The sequence below is a fragment of the Hipposideros armiger genome, unplaced genomic scaffold (genome assembly GCF_001890085.2).
Source record: "Hipposideros armiger isolate ML-2016 unplaced genomic scaffold, ASM189008v1 scaffold_474, whole genome shotgun sequence".
Taxonomy (NCBI): Eukaryota; Metazoa; Chordata; class Mammalia; order Chiroptera; family Hipposideridae; genus Hipposideros; species Hipposideros armiger.
Window position 1 is genome coordinate 308,286 of NW_017731824.1, and position 12,484 is coordinate 320,769.

The 12,484-nt window shown below is 47.9% G+C and overlaps 1 protein-coding gene across 1 annotated transcript in view; it reads left to right on the top strand.

Moving 5' to 3' along the window:
- Positions 1-1,076: 1,076 nt before the first annotated feature.
- The window catches only part of RREB1 (ras responsive element binding protein 1), a 144,384-nt gene continuing 132,976 nt past the window's right edge, over positions 1,077-12,484 (top strand). The window contains exon 1 of the mRNA XM_019666546.1: positions 1,077-1,307. The gene's annotated coding sequence lies outside the window, so the exon portion shown is untranslated. The remainder of the gene's footprint in view (positions 1,308-12,484) is intronic.

Genomic DNA, 12,484 nt, shown 5'->3' on the forward strand with positions numbered 1-12,484 from the left:
GATGGAGAGTGCCCTGCTTTTCAGAGTTGAAACAGGAGCCCTCTGAGAGAAAGAGATATTGCATGTGGCTTCCCTGATGCCTCAGAGGGCGATATGGATGACACAGCATCAGCCGTTCCATCGCGGGGTGGGGACACTGTGGCGGTAGGAGCCTCTGCCATCCTCGGCCCCCTGGGGGCCAGCAGACCCCGCTTAAGCATCAGTTGTGAAGTGTGGTGAAGGAAAAGTGACAAAAGCCGAGTCGATGTTGAATTTGTTGGACGGAGAACGCGCTCCCGGACGGTAGCGGCAGAGCTAAAAAGACGGGGCCCTGGGAGAGAAACAGCCCAAAGTTGGGGGCGGGGTGAAGCGCTGGTTCCTTAATCTCCTGAGCCAGCATCTACTCGCCCCACCTGGATGCAGAGCGAGGACCGCGTGGAGAGGGAACGGCGCGGGTGGGGCTCACCCTCCCATTTGCTTCCGAGACTGAGAGGGGCGGCGCCAGGCCAAGTGACCCCGACCCCCACGTCACCCCTTTCCTGACCTCCTAGGTGCCCCTCTCGCGCCTCCGGGCATCTCTGTCTCCCCCCGTCCTCCGTTAAAATAGTGAAACAAACTCTAGTGATGTGATGGAAAGCTGGGGGCGGAGAGTCGCTTGCAGTGAGGGGCTAGAGGGGAGGGGGCGAGGTGGTCCAAGGTGGCCCGCCGGCGAGCGCTGGGCTGACCGGGATCCGGCTCAGCTGCGGCGGCTGAGACCCTTTTCCCTGGGGCGGTCCGGCCCATCCCCTGGCCCGGGGCGCCTGCGGAGGGCGTGGGGCAAACCTGGGGCTGTGGTGGGGGTGGGGTGGGGGACTCCTCCTCCATCCATCCTGGGATGGAAACTGCGGTCACCCCGCTAAAATCGGGGCGGGGGCGACAGGCGGGTACCGCGCTCCCTCCCACCCCCCAGCCAGAGCCGCCGCAGCCGCCGCCGCCGCTCAGTAACACGTCCCCAGGAGACTCGCAGGAGCAACACGTGATGTGTCTACTTATCAGGGTGAGAGGGGGAGAGTGAGTCTCCCAGCGTGCGGGCGAGGAAGCGGGGCGGGGGGCCGAAGCGGGGGCCGGGACGACGGCTGGGGCGCCGGGGTCGTCAGCTCCTCGCCCACCTCCCTCCCTGTGGGAGAAGAGGAGGAGGGGAAGTGACTGCGGAGTTGATGAACTTTGCACATCCAGAAACGCCATTTTGATTCCTTTTCCGGAACAAGTTTGCATCTCTCCTCGTTCTCTCCCCGAAGCCCACCGGTCCCCACGGCATCATGCCTGGGAGCCAAGCACCCTGCCCGGCCGTAAGTACGCGCCCGGGGTTCCGGCTCGCGGGACTCGGGTGGTAGCGAGATGTCTGGGGCTGAGCAGGAGCGACCTTTTAAAGAACTTTTGGGGATGGGGAGGGTGAAGTCTGCAGAGCGCGTTGTACTTTTTAAACTCGCCGTTTCCCGGAGCCGAGGACCCGAGCGCCCCACGCCGCGCTACGTGCGCTCGGGGCGGTGGGGCCGGCCGGGGATGAGCTGGGCAGCCCTCTCCCCTCGGGCTGCGCGCCGGGCCGCTCCTCCTCCTCCTCCCCTCCTCCTCCCCTTCCTCCGCTCCTTTCCCCTTCCCGAGCTGCCGGCTCTGCCAACCAGCTCCCAGCGCGAGCCGCCGCGGTCGCCGCAGCGCCCCGCCGCCAGGACCTGATGCGCATCCATATTAGCCGTCCGAGCGCAGGAATCCGGCCCGACCCGCGCCGCCGCGCCCGCCGCCCAATTTATTTTTAACCAGCACCGCCGGGACTCGGATGGTGCACGCACCGCCGGCCAGAAACATCTTCCCAGCGCTGCTCTCCATCTTCCGCCCTCGCTCCCCCGACATCCTCCCCCCATGTGGGAGGGGAAACTTTTCTCCTACATACTTTCGAGTCCCTCTCGGGCCGAGCAGCGCAGAGATGACGGCGCCCGCCCGCCGCCGCAAGGTATCCGGGGGTGCCCGCTCGGGGTGCCTGCCTGGGGTGCTAGCTCGGGGGTGCCCGCCTGGGGCTGCGCGGTGGGAGCATCCGCCGCGCCCTGCTCCGCGGACTTTGATCCTCCCCGGCGGACGGCGCCGGCTTGGGAGGGGGCCGCGGCCACCCTGCGCCCTCGCTCGCTCTGGGCTCGTGGCTGTGGGTCACGCAGACCACTGTCCCGGGTAACCAGGGGAGGAGGGGGCCGGAGCCGGAGCCCTGTCCGCGTATTGTTCCCTTGCCCTTCGGTTGGCCGTGTGTTTTCGTGGGAGCCATCGGTGTGGAGCGGAGCCTGCATCGCGGGGGGGAGGGGGGGGGCTCGGCGCCCGGCGCCGTCACGAGCACAGGAAGGAGGCCGGGAGCATCCGAGGCGGGGCCGGCCGCCGGAGCCCACTTCGCCGCCCAGCTGTGGAGAGCGCTCGGAAACTTTTGTCCGCCGCCCGCTGGACCAATTTTTTGCGAGTTCTGGGGCTTCCCTTCCTCCTCCCATCCGGCCGGCAGTGCAGAGCCTGGGTGGGAGGGGGGCGGCGTCGAGAGGCTAGAGACCCAGTGCGCCCCCCCCCTCGGGCCCGGCCCCCTGCGCCCCCTCCCCGCCCGCGGTCTCTTAGGAAACTGCGACCTTAATGGTTGCTAAGGAGCAGGGGAGGTCCTTCCCGTCGCCGGCCCCCACCCTGGGAAGCGGGGTGTTTTCTGAACCGGGCGGAGGGTCGCGTCGGGGATGTAGTTAGTGACTCGCTCCCCGGCCACCTTCTGGGCCGGGCGAGGCGCGTGAGTGCGGGACGCGGAGGCCGAGCCCGCTTGTTGGCGAGGCTACTTGACTCTTCGGGCGGGGGCGGCCCCGGAGAGAGGAGAGGCGCAGGGGGCGTGAGGACCCAGGGGTCGCGGGCACCCGCAGGCCGGCGGGCCGGTTGACAGGCGCAGCGTGCAGCTCGCGTCCAGCGGCCGCGGTGCATCCGTGATGGGTTATAAAAGAGGAGGAAAGTATTTCTCCTTGCTCAGCAGATTTGCCCTCCCTCGCTCCTTACTGGTTAGAAGATAGAACGTGAGCCCAGATCCGGACGAGCAGTTCACATTCCATTACGAAATTCTACACGGCTTCAGAGCCAGCAGCAGCACACATTCGGGGCACTTTGGAGTTTTTTTCTTCTTTTTGGGGGGATGGTGATGGTGGTGGAGAAGGATAGAAAGAACGGTGAATAAAAATATAACTTCTTGGTATGCTGAAAAACCTGTCCTAGGGTTTTCATCAGTAGCCGAATTAACTAACCCTCATGCTTGTTTTAGAGTTTAGATTTAAGCGTAGCCTTTTGAAAGCCAGTGGAAATAAAGTTTGCCTGTTGGATAGGGATGCTGGAAATAGCGAGGTATTTCTGTCTTGAAGAGGACTGGAGGTGATTTCTGCAAAGGCTGAGTTACTAATGTGCATCCCATATTTTTGAGATTTTTTTGTTTTAGAGATGCAGTGGTATGTGCATGCATGTGCGTGTATTCTGAAATAAGTTTAATTGAAGTAGAAGTTGGAAAAAAGGGAACTGCAAAGAAAAGAATGGTTTTCGTTTTGTTTTTTGGGGGTGTCCCACCACCACCACCTATCCACCTTCACAGCCCTTAAAAGCATCCTCTAGATCTGGTGCTTTTTAGAGTAGGCAGGTATGATTTTAAGACATAATGTAACCCGGAAGTCTAAGAGGCCAAAGTCTTGGCTGAAACTTTTTTCTTCTTGTTTGCAAACGTTTAGTTCTGTGCTTCCTTCAAGAGTCACAAAGAACTTTTGAAGGAATGGATTTGAAATTATTCAAATAATTTAAGCAAAGGTGAGCCACTAGTTTTAGGGATTTGTTTGTTTTTGTTTTTTTACCTCTGCCCGTTGGAAGGAGCCTTCTGGGTTCGGGCTGATGGATCCTGCTTTGATGTGTTTTGAGCTTTGGTTACACTGATGAATTAAACATTTGGATGGCTTTTATCAAGTTTTAAATGTGTGAAAAAATACCTTCCCTCCTACACCCCTTTTACAAAAGACAGGGAGAGCCCTTTGATTTAGTTATTTGTTTAACTTGTGCTCCATTTTAGGTTGTTAATGAACTTGTGCTGTTTTATCATTCTTATAAATGCTGCTGAATTGATTGCATTTTAGGATGTTTAGGTTTTTAAAGGGGATTCGCTGGCTATGTGATACTCTTAAATGCTGCTGATGCTTACTGGAATATGGCATATCATTCTCTGGGTTTTTCTAGATACTATTTATTTCTCATCAGAAAATCAGAGTCTATGCCTTGACCGCAGAGAAGTGTTCATGTGAAGGGGAAGAATGGGTCTGACTCAGCTGGCAAGGTGGTGGTGCATCCATTCCTAACTGTTTACGTCATCCAGCGAGTGACCTTTTGATTGAAGGGTCTTTTATTTTAAATTTCTTCAGGCTGACTCCTGAGGTCTCATTTGCATCCAAGAGAAGTACAGAATATTGGAGGAAAATAAACCTAACCTTGTTAGTCCTGCACCTGATCAACAGCTGTTTTATCAGTTATGTGCTGTATGTCAGGCAGGAGCCAGGTGCCATGAGGTAGCTTTCATTTTTGTTAAATTTTGAATTGCTGTGTTGGTCCACTTCCTAGGTCAGTTTGGAAATCTTTGCTTGCCGTCATATGCTCAGTTTTCAACATCATTTATTACCTTCAGCAAGGGATATTTCCTGATTAGTAAAGTTTTAAAACTTCTACTTTTTTAGGGTTTTGTATGGCATAGTTAATATAAATTGAAGTCCTACAAAAATTGGTTAATCGCGTTCACTAGAAACAGTCAGAAGTGAGTCCTTTTGATGTTTCTATTCATTATCCTTCTGAAAAGTAGGTGATGCTTAAAAGGTCATAGGATAAGGGTTGCTAAGCAGCTAAACAGAAGGATGCTAAAATTAACCAAAGCATTTTTGAAAGGGAGTCCTTCCCTGTTTTACATTATTTACTAGATTTAATTAATTTCTGAGGCCCCCGTGTCCTTTGACCCAGGAAAATAGGATGTTGAGTTTTTGTTTTTTATCATATTTAAATAATCTCTCTTTCTTTTGTACGTGTCTTTTAATTGAAGTTCATGCTCTCTGACCAACTCTGGTGTCAGATGGCAGCTTGTCTGGGCAGACTTCTTGTCTGTTACCCGTGTGTTCAGGTTAAACCTTTCCCTTCCCGAGCATATATGTGAGTAACATCACTGTATTTCATTTATTAATAATGGAACATTTAGTTTGTTTTGGAAAATCTACCTAATACACAAAATGATGTCCTCCTTCACTCCTTATTAATAGATTTGCATTTAAAAGATAGAAATGAAATATAATATCAATAGGAAGTATGCAGTATAGACTTGCCTGATAACAGAGCAATAGTTTTCTTCTTTTTACTGAGATTCTCTTAGGCTTTAATAGGGCTTGTCCTTTTCACTCCACTTCTCCATCTCACTCAGTTTATTCAGCCCAGTTCTTAATACCTTTTTAAAAATAATTATATTAGGTTTAGAATATGTTTGGAAGGGCTGACATTTCCGTCACAAATATTTGGGGGAAAATTGTGATTTACCTTACATTTGTGCCATAAGTATGTTAAAGGATCTTGGAGTTTTCAGTGAGATAAAATGGTTGAAATCGAACCAAAGCCATGGTTGGTAACCAGGCAAGTCCATTATAAGTCAAAAGTTTCCCTGCCTCAAGGTTACTTGTGTACATCTGACCTACCGAGCAGGCAAAACTGAGCAATATTTTTTATATCCAAATATAATAAAGAAATTGGATGGATTGGGGGGGGCAGGGAAAATGAGCTTTCTCTCCCTCTGACTTAGGAAGTGATTTTTGAGTAGAAATAGCCATGGCCCTCTTCAGAAAGCAGGAGTCAGATGGTGATTCCCATGCCCTGGGGGGCTTTCCCATAAATCAGAAGTAAAAGGTATACTCTATGAAACACAGGGAGGCATACTATGTGCTTTCTGAAATGCATCACCTATTTTTAATTTCCCCCATTCCCGTAAGAGGAAAGCCATCTGCTGTGTTTGCATTAGGACTGAGGTGGAAGAATGAGGAAGACGGGAGTGAGGGTGAGGGACTTGTCCCCCCTTTATATTAGCTATCCTGTGGGACAGTGTCATCAAGTGTGCTGGTCTCAGTTTCTCTTGTCACCTTCCCTGGGTGTTGACTATTGGTCTGAAGTCAAGCCGAGTAGCTGGAGATTGCGCTCTGACATTGGTTGGTTGCGATGGGGTGGGGTGGACAGGAAGGGAGGCCCTGAGAGGAGGGCGCAGGGAGCTGTGCCTTCCAGCCACTGGCGCATCTAGTTTCTGATGGTACTTCAGGATACAGGTGAGCCAGTCAGCCATCAGGAAAGGTGGCTGCCTGTGAATAGGTGCTTCAGACAAAAGAAGTGGGAGAGGGTGGAGACTGTTTGTTCAGTGTGATTCAAGCAAGTAATGCTAAGAGAATTTGAAAGGCTCTGTAAAATCCCCAAGACTGGGTACTGACTGACTGCTCCTGCAGGATTCACCTGAGGCCTTTCAGACTCCATGAGGGCGGGTGGTCCTGATAGGGAGGAGAAAGCCCAATGAAAACCTTCACATTCTTTGTCAGCCAGCCAGACAGCAGAGAAAAAGTCTCAGTGGGGGTAATTAGATAAAGCTTTTAAATGGCTCTATTTGTTTTTTCCCTGGCCTGCTTGGTATCTCATCTCTTTTTCCCCCCTTTTCAGAGACTGTGGGATAGGATTGTTACATGACATGTTTGAGGCATTTAATGGTTTAATTACTTTGAAATTTTCCTTTTTTATTAAGGGTGTACCTTGGACAAAGTTAGCTTCACCCTGCTTTTGTGAAAGGCCTTTAACAAAGATTCCAATTTTATCCTCAGAGCAACACAGTGAGGGTTGGGTGGGTGTATTAACCCATTTTACAACTGTGCCAATTTCCACCCAGTGGCTGGTAATAAATCAAGCCTAGGACCCAGAACACCTAAGCCCAGCCTAGCTTGGTACAACACCTGCTTTTTAAAGTCAGCATGGCCTCAAGACTGAGCATTAAATATACAGTGCCTCTTTCTGTGTATGTATGTGTGTTTAAAATGAGTCTGGATTCTTTTCACAATACTGTGGTTAAATTTGAAGATGTAAGGCAATGAAAAAAGAAACTTTTCAGCCTTTGGCAGCATTTCTGTTGATGAAGATGATCACACACATTTTTTTCCAGTAGATTTTTCTACATCACGGGGTTGTAAGGATGAAGTAAATGTTCCAGAAAGTCAAAATCTATATATGGAAGAAAGTGGTATATTTTGAGCTCAGGAAGCTTTGTGGGTGCCCACTCTGGGTTTCCTTTCCAGAATTGTGCACAACTCCATTACTGAATCTGCCTAGGAGTTGATGTTCAAATCGGGTAAGGCAGCACTTTCTTTTTGCTTTGAGTGCTGAGAGACAAACAGAACTAGCAAATTATTCATAGGACTGGATTTTAAGGAAAAGGCAATGTGTAAGCTTTAGACTCTCCTTTTAATGCAGTAGCACTCAATGCGGAGGTTTTGCCTCCAGGGGGCATTTGGCAATATCTGGAGATCTTTTTGATGGTTTGGCTGGGGGTGGAGTGCTGCTGGCCTTTAGTGGGTAGAGGGCAGAGTGCTGCTACCCATCCCACAGCGATGGCCCCACAACAAAGGATTGCCCAGCCCCAAGTGTCAGTGGAGGATAAAAAGCCTGCTTTCAAGGGCCTGCAGATGTGGCCTGAGTTGTCTGTACAGGTAGCCTGGGTGGACTCACAGTATTGCACCGTGATATATTTGGGCATCTGAAGTTTCATAAAGCAAGAAAGCTCTTATTACATGCCTGTAAGCTACCACGGTTGGCAAGTTCAGAGTTTCACAGAAAATTTGGGGTTGGGGAAAACATTGTGGCGTTAAATGTGTTTGAAAACCCCTTAGTAAATAAAAGTTCTAGAACTCATCTGCTTCTAAAACAAACCAGATTCATTGGCACAGAGAAGCTGTCTGGTAGGTGGCTTGGCTTTCCGAGTCACTTCTTCAGTCATTTAGGCAAGTTGCTCTGGGGCTGTCAGCTGCTGCCTACTGTCATGTTTTAACTTTATCTGGAGTACAACTCCCTGCTGTTTTTTAAAAAAGTGTTTAAACTAGCCCTTACTCGTTTGACAGTTAATGTTTCTGCACTAGTAGTCTCCTTTACTTTGTTTTCTCAAATTTTTGCAAAATTCTTACATAACTATCCACCCTCTTGACAGGGCAGTGTTTTGGAATCTGGTCTTCTGTCTATACATCTTCCCTTGAGAGGGTGGATGGTGGATGGTGGATGGCAGGAAGGGATGGAGAGGAACGAGGGGGAAGAGACCGTCGTTATTTTTATGTTCTTGGGACTCCCAGACTTCAAATACCCAAAAAGGTGGTTGATGAAAAGAAAAAGTGCAGTGTATAGATATAAAACTGAGTTTCCTCAGACCAGAAATGTCTTGGATAGTGACAGGAGTGATCTTTTAGCCACAGGTGCCACTTGTCCTATGTTCTCCCACCCCCCAGGCCTTTCACACAGGCAGGAGGCGAGGATGAAACCCTGACGCAGAGAAGACGGGGAGAGACAAACCAGAAACGAAGGGCTGCCTGTGGTGGGAAGTGATAGTTGCCTCCAAAATGACATGGGCTCTCATTTAGCTTCTAGAAATGTGTAACTCTTGAAGGTAGGTTTTTTTTTCACGTCCTAAACCAGTGGACAGACTGTCAGCATCCAGTTCAGATCCATTTGTGCTCATGGTACCCAGCGACCTGCTCTGCAGCCACCTGTGCCCTCCCATACCTGCTAATAAGAGCAATGGATTCAGGTGCTTTCCTGCCCTCTCCTCTAATCTGTTGTGTAAACTGGCAGGCAGCTCCCTGCGCTCTGTCCCCATTTACAGCTTTACCTAAGCTGGGACCTTTTGTCATCTGGACTACGCAGGTACCTCAGTGGTAATTTGTAAAGATAAAAGTCATCTCCCTCATTTCTAGGTGATCTGAAATGCACTGTCCACCCAGTCTTCCAGGCCAGAAAGTGTGTTGCTGTCCTTGGCTCGTGTCTCTCTCAGCCCCATGTTCAGTCACCAGACCCCCCCTCCCCCAGTTTCTCTCCATTCTGACTGATATTGGCTGTCCCACTGCTCCTGACCTGAGGCCCTCCCTCATCGTGTCACAAGGGCCTCCTAAGTTAATTTCCTGCCACCTGTGTCTCCCTACTCCAGTTCATTCTCTGCTCTGCTCAAATACCAAGCTGCACATGGTGTTTGCCTGCTGAAAAACATCCCTTGGCTCCCTTTTGTCTGCAGGAAAAAAAATCCAAATTCTTCACCTTGGCACATGAGGACCGTCACCATCAGCTTCTAAATTGTTTTTCTAGTTTCAGCTCTTGCCACTCTCTCCCCTGAACCATCGCTACACTGAGGAATGTTTTACTGCTTCTCCTTTTGCCTGTTTTGCTCATTCTGTTTCATACCCATCCACTTCTAGCAAACAACATTTCTTAAATCTTCTTTCACGACGCCTCTCAAATACCACCTCTTGTAGGGAGAATTAAGTCCTCCACCCAGAATAATTCTTACCCCTGTCTGTCCAGTCTGTCTGTTGTAATTTACCTGTTGACATGTTTTCCCCACCTCAAGAATAGGGAGGGACTTTTACTCATATTTTTCCACCTCCTTGACCTATCTCTAAGATGGCATAGTTGAGGCTTATTCAGTAATGTGTATTGATTGGAGCTATTTCCTAATACAAAAATGAGAGTTTTTGAAGAGGTACGGGTTATTTTTGGAGAACACCACATGTAATTTGGAAGCTAAGTTCTAAGTATCAGTACAAAGTAAGAGAAGGAAACAAAAGTAACATTTTCAGCACACCTATCATACAGAAATTTGGTGCTAAGTGCACACTGGTGAAAAAGAATTTTGAGTTACAGACATTTTAAAATAAAAGTTTGCTTAATTTACTGTAAATTTAAGAGAAAAAAATCTTTGTGAATGCCTGATTGCACTAAAAGCTGTCCCACTCTGGCCCTTACTAATTATCACCACTTTTCATGGCTCTTGGTTTGAAGTTTATATTAAATAGGAGAGATGGGCACAGAGATCAAAGAGCAAAATCATTTCAGAGGTCCAACGTGTGGGCCCATTTTCTCTGCTTAGTTAGATTTTTATTTCATTAGTGGTATGAGTTAATAGGAGTGTTGGTCTGTGTATAATTTAGCTTTTCTTTTTTCCCATTACTCCTTGGATTTAAAACAAAATACCAAACCAGAAACCTACGGAGTATGGGTCTTGCTTTCTTTATGTGGGTGTGCGTGCTCAATACATGTACTTGATAGAAGTTGATTATAGATAATGTTTATAGAAAGAACCATTTTCACTGTTTTAAGGGAGCTTTGTTTATGCTGAGACTTTATTGTAAAAAAAGGAAAAAAAAACACTTCTGAATATGCGTAATCATCTCAAAACATTTTCTTTCATTGAAAAGAGGTACATGTATCTCCAGAATAGGGGCGGTAACCGGAAGATGAGGTGAGAGGCATTTTGTTTATGGACTTTTGTATCTTTGCATTTTAAACCATGTTAAATGGGTTTCCTTTTCAAACAAGGAATTAAAAACATTTTTAAAGCCATTTTCTCTTCCACTTTAGGGGTTTTAATTGTTGTTTTGAGGGATAACTATATAAAACTGCTTAGTGAACATCTCAAATAGGTTTCCCACGACTTGGTTAGTTAAACCTATATTAGATTAAACTGTTCTACTTAAAATTTTAAACCAAGTATAATTTAAAAGGAGGCTTAACTCTTACATCTTTGAATTTAATTTGTATTTAAATTGTAAAATAAGGTTTCTGAGAACTATTTGTGGTTCAAGAGTTTAGCAAAGCTTCACAGCCTCCTTTTCTTAAACTGTATCAACTTGGATTCAAGTGTCAGATTCAATATCCTTTTGGAAAATGCGTTTTTCCAACCCCAAATTTGCCAGCTTCATAATGTTTTTTTAATAACATCTACAGATTTTTACTGTTGATTTTTCATTTATTCAATAAATATTTGAATATCTACTATATGAGGCTGTGAAAAGGACCAAGGGTACTAGTATGAGAAAGAGACAATTGCTAGCTGCTTCATGCATGTTGAAAGAGATATATTCAACTGCTGAGTCATTTCCATTTGTGCTAAGTGCTAAAATTTAAATAGGAAAAGAACATATGAATTGTAGTTTGGCCTCTGTGTCTGTGGGAGAAGTGGAGGATGCTGGGAGGAAGATCAAGGAAAGCATCCCACAGAAGTAGCATTTGAGCTAATATCTGAAGGGTGGTGAAGGGCAGGCGAGTATGTTGGAGAACAGTTTGTGTGAAGGCCCTGAGGTTGGAGTGGTGTGTGTGTGTGTGTGTGTGTGTGTGTGTGAGAGAGAGAGAGAGAGAGAGAGAGAGAGAGAGAGAGAGAGAGAGGAAGGACACAGGAGTAAAGTGATAGGCATGGTGAGGTAGGTAGGGACTAGAGCATGCTGTCTGTAGCTCACATTTACTTGGACATTTTTTAAGAACTCTGGGAAGCTATAAAGGATGTTAGGCCAAGGAGTGGCATGATGAGATTTGCATTTTAAAAGAGTACTCCTGTCCAGATTGGAGAATAGACTGGACCAGAAGGAGGCAACTATTTTGCCTTCTGTTCGCAAATTGGTGAGAAGGCTAGTTTTTCAAAACTTAGAAAACCAGGGGTGGCTTGGAGTATGGTGGCGAGAGGATGGGGAGACTAGATGCCTTTGATAGAGACTTAAGTGATAGGAAGGACTTGTTGCTGGGTGGGGTAGGGTGGGGTGGGGTAGGTGGGGGAGAGAGGTGACTTCCAGGCCTCTGGCTTTTGTAGTGGGTGGATGGCGCTTTTTCTGATATCAGAATGCAGCGATAAAGCAAGATTTATTATGAACAAGGTAGTTGCCTGCCCTTTGAAGAGTTACATTTTTTTATGCTTTCAATTTTTTTTCAACATTTTCTCTATTTGTATGACATTTCCATTGGTTAAAAATTATATACCTGGTATGGATGAAAAAAGTACTTATAAAAAAGTACTTACAAAAGTGAGAAAGGGGGGCCAGCAAGTGGCGTGTTGGTTAAGAGCTGGCTTGGGACGCCAGCTCTGAGCAGCAGGGCCCTGGTTTGGATCCCACATGGTCCAGTGACACTGCCCTCTACAGCTAAGATGGTGAACAACAGCTCGACCTGGAGCTGAGCTGCTGTGAGTTGCCATAGGCTGCAGCCCCTGCTTCAGTGGGCTGCTGTAAGCTACCATGAGTGGCTGGCAGCCAGCATGAGCTGCCAAGAGCTGTCGTGAGAGGCCGGCGACTGATCTGCCTCATCCGGGAAGAGCACAATGATAATACCAACATGGGCCAGTGAAGCAACGTCCTCCACAACTAGACTGAAGAACAAAAGGACAGCGACTTGTCTGTTCCCCTTCCCCGATTCCCCA